The sequence below is a fragment of the Sinohyriopsis cumingii genome, unplaced genomic scaffold, assembly GCF_028554795.1.
Source record: "Sinohyriopsis cumingii isolate HCF-2022 unplaced genomic scaffold, ASM2855479v2 utg000348l, whole genome shotgun sequence".
Taxonomy (NCBI): domain Eukaryota; kingdom Metazoa; phylum Mollusca; class Bivalvia; order Unionida; family Unionidae; genus Sinohyriopsis; species Sinohyriopsis cumingii.
The window spans coordinates 231,566-244,125 of NW_028315888.1; the positions used below are offsets into that span (position 1 = coordinate 231,566).

The 12,560-nt window shown below is 33.4% G+C and overlaps 1 pseudogene; it reads right to left on the reverse strand.

The window, feature by feature from the left end:
- Positions 1 to 802: 802 nt before the first annotated feature.
- Positions 803 to 6,893, reverse strand: LOC149774351 (uncharacterized; annotated as a pseudogene).
- Between the last annotated feature and the right edge of the window lie 5,667 nt (positions 6,894 to 12,560).

Below are 12,560 nucleotides of genomic sequence, written 5' to 3' on the forward strand. Positions count from 1 at the left end.
CTTACACGCATTAATCCAAAGCTTAATCACTGTCTTGTCACATTGATAAAAATGCTTTTGAAAATCCCCAACTGTCAAATATGGTACACCACAAGATGTGTTGGACAGAGACAATTTAGCAGTTTTATGCCTGACATATGCAAAAATGCCCATATATCTGCAAGATAAACTGCTCACTCTCTTCATGCCACAACTTTGAATGCAATGACAGATGCCGACCTTCGTGCTAGGCACATTGTGTCTTTGTCTGACCACTCCAATGAACTATCATTGAAACAATATACAAGGCCCAGCACTCTACATAAACAACAAATGAGAAACATTCTTTCCAATGTATGTTCAAATGTAGCATTGTCTGCTCAATACTCTTCAGCAATGCTATCTCATGCAACTGTAAATGTTCAAATGACCCCAACAAACTCAAGCGATACTACTCAAGAAAATGTTAAAATGACCACTACAAACCCAAGCAGTACACATCAAGTAAATGTTAGTACTGGATCTGCTCAAAATCCATTACAAGCACTGCCACATAATACAATGAACTCTATGACAGGTTTCATTACACAATTCACCTGTCATTTCAATAATAACGGCACCTTCCAGATTAGTTCCAAGTAAAAAGAGTAAGTGCAAACAAGTTAAGGAAATACATGATTTTCAAGTTGAGTGCCCCATCTACGATCAAGCAGGACAATTTATACCACGATAAACTCAGGATAAACTTTAAACTATATATATATATATATAAAACGGAACCAGATGATTATTGACGAAGGTAGTGGTCTCGGTGTAGAAACAATCACTCCTCAGTTGATGCATCCTTAAGATGACAAGTTAGTGATTTTCTCTTTGTCAACTCATCATTTTCCCATCTTTTGCAGCCCAGAAACCATATGATACTTGACACGTGTGCACAACACCCTACAACCCGAGCACCAACCTTGCAAGTACAGTACCATCCTTTGATGGAATCTGTGTAATCGTTAGGCTTGTATTGGATCCACAGTGAATGTGTTTTCTTTCTGGAGTGGCGAGACTGGATTTTTGCAATTAAGAGGCCTAGAAAATCCATGCATACCTTAACATCATAAAGCCCCTCATCTGTGAGTTGTTCATTTGTATAGCTTGGAGCCTGTTTGACTTGATAAATGCCTATAGTGACGTAACGCAGGTAATCAACTGAGAGCATGGGGAAATCAGTCAGTTTATCAGCTGATGCATCCATCTTAAAGTAGATTTTGCGCTTATTCAGCAAGTTGTTCTCTTGAACCAGGATTTGAACACTATTCGGTTCCTTTGCTTTTTCAACCATCCTTTTTGCGGTCTCAGCAGCTGATGGATCCATGTTGGCCAGGGGTGGTCGAAATTTATTCATTAATGCACAGACACTTCTAAGGAAGTCACCTATATGAGGAACAAGTGTATTTGGCACTACTTTGTCAAAAACTTTCACCGTTTTACTCGTGCATTAACGCTCTCTACTACCCATCGTAATTTTGTGACCAGTCTTGACGTGTTGGCATCTTCTGTTCAATGCTGCTTCTGTCCTTTATGTAGAAAAACTGGCATTTCAACTTTAAATCCATGTTCCTGTAGGAAATCGACAGAGTCGCGGAACCCCTGTCTACAACAAAAACATCACCCTCCTCTAACCAGTATGTAATATCTTCAGCATTTGTTCTTACAATGTGTTTAGTTATGCTTGCATCATTGTTATAATGGTCAGCTAAATATGGGCCTAGAACAGTTAAAATATAACCATCAGTTCCCACAACCATCATTGGCTTAACTAATGGTTGATTTTTATGTAAACTATATGAACATCGTTGGAAGTTATAGTCAGAGCTCTTTTGTATATATATATATATATATATGTGTGAGTGTGTGTGTGTGTGTGTGTGTGTGTGTGTGTGTACCATCAAGGACAAGGACTGATATATTGTAAAGCTTCATTACTAAAGTATGAGTTTTCCAAATGAAATTTGCAACATCTACTAAATGAATTTATAAATATACTACACTCTACAAAAGACTGGGTAATGGCACAGATTGGGACATTAACAAGATGATTTCGATGCCCATGTGGTTTTTTACATACAACACAACGTCTGTGTGATCTTGGTGTTGATGGAATTTGAAGTTGAATTGTTTGTGGGCTTTTTAAGGCAGCACTTGAAGTAGTTGGTAGCTGAAAATCTGGATCATGTTGTGGACTGGGTGAACGTGTCACTGAGAGATTTCTGTAATATTTACTACGGCAACTAGAGCAAACATCATCTTGTGTTACAGACCTTTGCAATAATTCCTCTGTATGCTTTTCTAGAATGCCTGTAAGTACTTTTGTTCTAGCTGATGGTTTTACCCTTTTGTAGCACCAAGAACATTGATATGCTTTAGGCATTTCAGATTTTTGTAGAAATTAATTTATTTTAGACCATTTAATAAACTGTCACATATGACATAAAGTCTTATATAATTCATTTATGGTTACTTTTCATTTTTTTGCAACTATTCACTTAGGCAATCATATATATTATATATTGGTACTCAAGCCTGCAACTCCCACCTACACATTTCTTGTAGTGATGTAGCCTGAAACAGATTGTATGTAGAGTATATAAAAATCAACAACTCAGCTTATTATGTATTAATTTTCATAATTCATGTTTTTGTATAATAGTTTTATTGTGTAATCATTTATGACATATAACAGAGGCCAGCATTTTGTATTTCTAAATCACTTTGGTCTGAATATATTTTATGCTATATGTTTTATGGTTAGTAAGTACCCCCTCATTGTTTATTTCCCGAACAAAAAAGGCATGTGGGCTACATTTTGTTATTATTTTACTACTGCTGTTATTGTTTATTATTACTAGTAGTAGTATTAGTGATATTACTTTTATTCAAGCAAGTTTTACTTTGACTAATAGATTTTCACCTGTAAATTTTATGGCATTATAGTTTTTTTGTTTTATTATACCTGATTAGTAAGTTTAGAAGCTTTTGAGGTGCTCTTTTATGAAATAAAGACATTATGTTATTACAATAAATATGCAGTAATTAGATACATAGATTGAACTATTAGGTTTTTGGCGTAGAAGTATTGCAAATATTATTTTCAGTTACAAAATCATAATTACTTGGCTTCCATCGGGACTGTGGACATTGTTAAAATTTTAGCAATTGTTAATTGTTTTAGCAATTGTTAAAAACATCATTAGTGTAGTAATCTTTTTAAATTTTTATGCTATTCTTTAAAGGATTATTCTTGTTATGTACGAGTGTATCGGAAAATGGGATAAAAATTCAGTATGAAAAAATTTAATATAAATATACTTGTATGAAAGGTATACTATCTAAATATGGAAGAATAATCGCTTCACAACATGGGTTTCACTACCATTATTTTCTGATGCAGACATGATTTGCCACCCTTTTAGATGAAAAACATATTGATAAAAATGTTACCTTGCTTGAAATAAAATTGAAATTGATTTTGTGCATTATTTTACATTTTGTTGGTTTTGCGGAGTTGTTACTTTTTATTTCAAAATAAATTCACAGCTGTTGATATGAATTCTTAAAAAGGAGGAAGGAAAAAAAATATAAAAAAATAAATGATTGTGGGGGATTCGAACTTGGTGCGATAGCTTTCGAAATAAATGCTCAACCGCTAGAGCAAATGAAACGTTTGAAGTCTTCGATGTATATTATGCACATAACACTTTTTCCATGCTGCTTTATATGACTGCAGACTAGTAGTTGTTTGCACATTTGATATTAGAATTTTAAAGAATTATTATTGTTACTATATGAATAAAGACACAGTTAACAAAATTTAATGAAACAGTACGCAGGTTGTAAACGTTATTTCCATCAGAAAATTGACAGATTGATTTAGATGACATTTACGGAATTGCGCTGTAATAGTGAATTAAAGATAGCAAACGGTATCGTGATGGAACTGAAGAAAAACCATGTTATTAATGTATAAAATAAATAATATAAGTGTACTTACCATATTATTTAAAGCATCCTTTTGCCAAACATTGGCAACGTAAAAATACAATTTCATTTAATGTTTAATCCACGTAGTCTTTGTTTATATATAGTTCCAAATGCCCCTTCAACGTCTCTTCGAAAAATCCTGTTCCCAATGCAATTTAGATATAATGAAAATAGAGAGAAAGAATGGAAACATTATTTTAAAAATATCTGAATTGTTATTATTCCCGGAATTTTTCTAATATAATAATGGAGGAAATAATATAGCGTACTCTAGAAATGCGGGTCTAATTGCTTATGCGTGGCGATACTTCGGCAGGTACGGTGCAATAGGGAAAACAACGACAATGATATATAGACAGCAAAATTCAAGAATTTTTAAATTTTTAGTGATTAGCGCAAACGTGAACACATGAGTTAATATGAGAACCTAAAACATTTTTAAAAATGAATAAATCAATGTAAATACCTTGTCTGATCAAGCCTGCACTTATATCTTATTTTTAGTTTCAAGTTGCTCAAAGATAACATTTTCTCTTAAATTTCCCATACCAGACCATGTTAAAAGGTCGTGTTTTGGTATGAAAAAAGAAATTTATGTGCATATTTAATGCAGAATAGGGTGATTTATACATCGAATAATACAACACGGCACAGAGTTGTGATATTTACAAGAATTTGTTTCCCCATAAAAACGGGGGCACAAAATGGCCCTTATTCCATATAGTCCTTTGGACTCTCTTGAATCGTCATATTCATAATTTAAACTAAACTGCACTGACCTTGCTTCTCTGGCACATTTATTTGATAACAGCCCGAATCTATACATTTCCAACGAAGGCTGGTATTTTATAATATTTAATGCACATGATTGGGATGCTTTTGCCCACATTGGTTGTTGCGATTAGTATAAGAGTATGGAAATGTTGTAAAGTGTGCAATCTGACTAAAATCAGGTCTCCACCCTCTACTTGAAGATCAAACAGCGACCACTTAAGGGTCATGTTCAGTTGACCTTTTAATTAGCATAAGTAAATGCAGCTTTCAACAATCTGGACAGGAATCAAATCGTTCAGCGCCTATTGATGCTCTTCATCCATTCTGCTCAGCCTCCCAATCGCGAAGATGAAAGACTTCTTCTGCTGTCTGATAAATTTAACGATTATGGTAATAACATAGGTCACCAGAACATTGCCCCTAAGCGGTCGCAGTCAGATCTTCAAGTATGATAATGAATATCTAATTTAAATCAGATTGTAAAGCGAATAAAGCTCTCACAAAAGAGGAAAAAGAGGATGTAGCTCCATTCAGACATTATTTTATTTGACCATATAACCATTAATTATCTGTATTGATAGACAAGTGTGTTTGTATTTATTTTTGACATCTTTCATATGTTATATGTTTCATCGTTTGTATTTGAAAATGTAAAATGGTAAAACGTACACTTGGTCTGGGTTGTTATTAAAATTAAACATATATATTTATAATTAGTAAGTTTTGCTTGCGTATTTCTTGCAGAAATAAACACATTATAGTTTTAAATCAACCTGAAAAATAAAAATAAAACGTTTTTTTAGATGGAAGTGTGATTATTACATATTTTGTTATTAGAAGTTTTAATATTTTTAGAATAATTAAAAAACAATACAGTGCATGCTTACCGATAATTATTTGTTACTGGAATACTTCATCTTCCCTTCTCTAGGAAGCGTAGTACTAAAAATTCAAAGAAAACAACGTGAAGAATAAGCACTAAAGAGTTTATATTAAATACATTAATTATGTTAAAACCTATTTTGTTTAATGTTCTTTTTCGAACTAATTGATTCTGATAAAATATTAAGACAACGAGACTGTGATATTCTTGGTAGATTTTCAAGCAAAACTGTATACTTTATTATAGCAAAATTTGCCTGTGTTAAGAATTGATACTTTTCTTTGGTACAAATATCCTCATTAATTCAATAAAGGAACATTACTGTGTGGGGAAAACAAATCTCTAAACCACAAAGGCATCCTCATAAATTAGATCAGATAAACAAATATTCATGTTGTTATGACACACTTCAAAGTTCCTCAAAATTGTGTTAGCATCATTTGGGAATACTCTCAGCTACCTGTACTCCTAGCTATTACTCCATTAATAAAATATTCAAGATTTACGTGTAACTTCGGCAGAGATACAGCGACCTATTTACAGGTCACAACAAAATACGGGAAAGAGTAGTAGTGCTTTAGTTTGGATCTAATATAGTGTTTTATGCCTAAGAAATACATTTAGGTTATTTTGTTGTAATGCCGTCGGAGTAATGGGTCCTGCATAAGCACTCACCACATAATAATTAAACTGTATAAAATGGCCCCTGGTGATCACTTTTGACAAACTGATATAACTTTAGAACAAGAACATTTGATAGGTCAATTAAATACTGATCTCGAAAATAATCCTTTCGGATTTTTTGTTGTTTAAGAGACAAAAGTTGATTTATTTTATCGTCCGTTGCCAAACGGAAATATCTCACAATTTTGAATATCATAAATGTATGACACTTTATTTTTCTATGACTATTCATTTTTTGTTAAGGCAACAACAAAACAAGAACAGTTGATCAAAACATACAGTCATAATATACACAAATCTATCTTCATCTTGATCTGTTAATTGTATATAATGTTCTAAATGTCTTGGAATAAAAATATCTAATAATTTCTACAAAATGCGACTTTTAACATGTAAAGCATTGTGTCAACATGAAAGACCATATAATGTACGGTTAGGTGTAGGCAGGACAGGCCTATGGTCCAGAATGTTGATTTTAACTGCAATTTTGGTTTATTCATTTTACCTCAAGATAATTTGTTTCAACTATGACAGTAGATTTTTCACAAATCAGATTAGAGCAGGACGCAAGAACATTTTAAACTATTTGGGGGATTACATTTCTTTATAATCCGAGCCCCCAGCCCGATTTCTTGATAAATGGCCACGCCTATTCGCTTATGTATACAAAATTTTGGATGCCACATACAATCACTTATATCATTTTTCATCTCGGTGTATTGATGTTGGATTTCATGTAACGACGACAATGTTAAAACAATAATCCTGTTTTAAATTTCACTGTAATACGGATGTTCCAATAAAGAGTTTCATGATTGTGTGATATGCTATATCCAGAGCACTAGTACATTCCAATCAATGCAAGTCTGTTGTGTTGCATGATTCTATGATATACAATATCATGAGCACTAATACATTCCAATCAATGCAAAATCTGTGGTGCTGCATGATTCTATGATATGCTATATCCTGAGCACTAGTACATTCCAATCAATGCAAGTCTGTGGTGTTGCATTTTTACATCTTAATAGCAAGGTATTGCCGTTGTGGAATTGGCACAACGAAAATAACGGAAGAAATATATTTTGATATTATGTATATTTTTGATAACTCCTCGATCTGACCGCCATATAAATTTGCTTTCTTATACCTCAGCGCCGAATACAAATAAAAATATGATTGCCGTAGCTAAGCAGAAGTCCGCATTTGTGAATTTTAGTCTACACGTTTGTTTGTCAGCTGTATAAAGCAATAGTCTACAAGCCATATTCAGCTTTAACCTGGGCCGTGATACATCGTCATGTGTCTTACTAGCATGAATATTGTTATATTATAAAGAAAGTAGTATAAAAAGTGGTGTATCCGCTATAAAATTTTAGGCTCATGATAGCATCACTAGTTTCATCTGGTAACAACACCGAAAATTGCCGTCAAATAATGGTGCTGGATATCATGGTCTATGTTGTATGTGGATTGGATGACGTCAAAGAAAACAACTATGGTTCTTATTAATCACGCCACATTGTCACTAAATTTCTCAAACTTTCATATCAAATTGAAATTTCTAATTATCTTATGTGCCACGAAGTTATAAAAATAAATAACAAAGATCTTCGGAAATCACAAATGGTTGAAGAAAATATGACGAAACCAAGTTCACTGTGGATTTGTTTTGTATGCAGATACACATCAATATGTAGACGAACCAATAACATCATCCATGCTCTACAAAGATGAACACTGGAATTTACAAATACAGTTAGATGCTTACTGGCATATGTTTAGGTGAGAAAACAAGGTATACAATTCACAAAGAATACGTCATATATCGTGTGTCTCACATAAATTTCAGACCAGAATTGAGAATCTGTTAAACGTGTAAGAAATGACACAATGAATGTATGAAAATGAAAGAACTGGATTGAAAAGCACAGAAATCGAGTTAAACTCTAAAACTTGTCGCATTAGATGGAGACAACATCTATTCAGCAGTAATTCCAAACAGGGAAATGTATAGACTCGTATTCACATAACTGCACGTTAATGAAACAATGCAAATGAGTTAGTCTACAATTAAATCTTTCTTGAAATGGATATCTTTAATTCTGGTCAATAATAACAACATTTGTTTAATATTAAACTTCAGGGTCTTTTGTTCAAAGAGTGATGATCTCAATTCATAAAACTTAATTGGTTTAGATAAATCAATAAAAAAAGTAATAAAGTACACGATACATACAAGTTACAAAACACATGTATGATACACAGTATATACAAGTTACATGATGTATTCTTGACAACGAATTTTTTCTCGAATACTGGAAAATGGAGGGCATTCAGTACAACGTGAATGTTGGAAAGACGACAGTTAAGTTCTCCATGCCACTGTACCGATGATCACACGATTACATAGGTACATGACTAGTATACTTCCACTGGGTAAAATAAGTCTACCATTTCTGCTGTTTTACATCTGATAACAATTGAATCATTTCAAAAGTAATACATAATCTATGCGTATGACTTTCGTGTAAACATTATTTCCTTAAGTTAAGTAGCGGAAGATTGCACAAATCATACAATGTTTCAAATTAATTCTGCCATATCTTTTTCACATAAAGCTAAGCAAAATACAAGTTAGCCTTTTAAATATGAAGCAAACAATTATGTAAATTTAAGTGTGTATTTGTTTGCATATGAATTTCTAATGAAACACAAACAAGTCTTGAATGAAAAAAATAAATTCAAATCAACTCCAAAATGAAGCAAACGTTTGGAATTTAAAAAGCATAGAATACCTGGTTATGCTAAAATTAAAGGGAAAGGCGGAAGTTATTTTTGTTCACGGAACACAGATGTCCAACAACAGTGACTAAAATCTAAAAGGACTTAAATGTGAAAGTTAACGTTTTACACCTATGTCCAAATTTCATTTGTACTGGATATTTAACAAACTGTAAGAGCTGACAATACTAATTGTTCTGACTTGGATAAACTCAATTCAAACATGTAAACCCACATGTCTATTAATAATTCATTCACTCTGATAACTTATTTCGACACCCTATTTCAAAGCATCGCAAATATGCTCTTATATGTCTATTCCAAATCTAAACTGCACACAACTAAATCTGCTTTGGCCAGTGTACTTGCATATAAGAGTCGATTGAATTTGTAAGGAGTAATCAGTAGAACAAACTGTTCTGAAAGCGCATTTTGCGACAGCTAATCAGGGTCTATATTGTTTGCAGTTGGACTCTACTCAGGCGTGCGTAAATATAATATTTATTCATAATTATCATGGTCACCCAATAATGATAACTGATGTTTAATGTGCGCCCATCCCAACCTCTTATCTCGTCAAATACATTTTAACAATTTATTTTAATCTGGGCCAGAGGAAAAAAGAAATTTCGTTGCTCATACACCAAATCCTTATCAACCACGTTCATTTTCTCTGAAAACCAAGTGACATTTAGACGAGGCAATGCATGTTGAATTCTGGAAAGTCCTCTTTAGTTCGGATATTTCCCCAATGTTGGCACAGAGGACTAAAATGAAACGTTATTATACATTTACCTCAACCATATATCAAGTGTTCTTAGAACAGCTGGGAAGGAAAAACAACGATGTACTGAAGTTTTTCAATACATTTCTATAAAAGCGCGACAGAAAAATACAATGAATACTTTATTGCACAAAACGCAAAACACGCATACAGCCTTTCTGATATCCGTAAAATATTTCAAGGAAATTAGGAGAAGTGAGTGACAAATTTAAATCTCTAACTTTCCATTTTTTCAACGTATTGTTTCATGAAACTTCTGAAAAACTGGTGTAGGAGGAAACAAAGTAAAACTCCGTTGCATACCTACACCAAACAGGTAGGTAACCTGCACAGTTCAAATAAAATCACCGAATCGTCAGGTAGAATAAACGATGATACATTAAAGTTTTTGTTCAAGATATGCTACAAGCAGAGTTGACATATCAAACATACCACATTTGGCACTAACACAGCGAAAATTATTCAAATGACACAAACACGTGGAATGTGTTACAAATTTGCTTTAACACTTGCAATACCCTACACTCTGCATTGACATGCGCAATATGCTACACATTACATTCACATATACAATATGACATACGTTGCAAAATGAAACAACTGTACAAAATTCAGCAAATTTTCATGCATTATTAATCAAACCTTAAAATAATAGCTAACATTAGCTCAGAATTTATATTTTAGATTTCCAAGCGTTATAAATTACGGTTAAATCATGGGTCTGTGTAAGCATCTATGTAAAGTACACGTGTGTGTGTATGTGTATGTGCATATGTGTGCTTATGTGTGTGCTGTCCCACCCATGTACCACCCATGTACACACATCATACCAAATTTGGTTAGGTATTGATCTGCTGTCTCATAATGCACAGCCACATGAAGGTTAACACAATGTTAATCATAATGAACAACATACACACTGATCTGCATACATGCATACATACATACATACATACATACCATGCATACCATACCATACATACCAACATACATACATACCAACATATATACATACCATATAAAAATACCATACATAACATACATACCATTCATACCATGCATACCATAAATGCATACCATGCCATACAAACCATATATATATATATATCATGCATACCATACCATACATACCATACATACCAACATTCATACATACCAATATATATACATACCATACATAAATACCATACATAACATACATACCATTGATACCGACCATACATACATACATGCCATACATACATATCATACATACTAGCATTCATGCATACCTACATACATACATACCCATACATACATACCATACATACCATCATACCATGCATACCATGCATACATACCATACATACATACCATAAATACCAACATGCCATGCATACTATGGATACGTACCATACATACATACTTATATACATACCATACATACATACCATACATACCATACATACCATGCATACCATACCATACCATGCATACCATACATACATACCATACATACATACCATACATACATACATACATACCATACATACATACCATACGTACCATACGTACCATATATACATAATATACATAGCACACATACCATACATACCAAGCATACCATACCATAAATACCATACATACATACCATACATACCAACATACATACATACGGTACATATATACCATACATACCACACATACATACCATGCATATCATACATACAATACCATACATACAATACCATACATACACACATACATACATACATACATACATACATACAGACATACATACCATACCATGCCATACCATACATACATACCATGCCATACTATACATACATACCAACATACCATAATACTATACTTACAATACCATACATACATACCATACATACCATACATGCCATACATCCATACCATATATACCTACCATGAATACATACCATATCATACATACATACCAACATACCATACATACCATGCACCGCTCCGGTGGCCTAGTGGTTAGAGTGTCCGCCTCAGATGCGAGAGGTCGTGGGTTCAATCCCCGGCCGAGTCATACCAGAGACTTAAAAAATGGTACTAACAGCTGCCTCGCTTGGCGTTCAGCATTAAGAGGTTAGTGTTAGGACTGGTAGGCCTGGTGTCAGTATAATGTGACTGGGTGGGACATCATGCTACATGTCTGCGGCATGATGCCCCAGTGCTAGAAATCACTATAAATCACTACAAACTGCCACATTGCAGACATCGTAGCGATATGACTGAAAAATTGTTAAAGCTACGTTAAAAATAAAAATCGCATCACATCACATCACATACCATGCATACTATACTTACAATACCATACATACATACCATACATATCATACATGCCATACATACATACCATACATAAATACCATACATATCATGCATAACATACATACCATGCATACCATACATGCCATACATATCATACATAGCATACATACATACCATACATATCATGCATACCATACATACCATGCATACCATACATGCCATTCATACATACCATACATATCATGCATACCATACATACCATGCATACTATACATGCAATGCATACATACCACAGATACCTACCATACATACATACCATACATTCACATATGTTTTTTAATACAA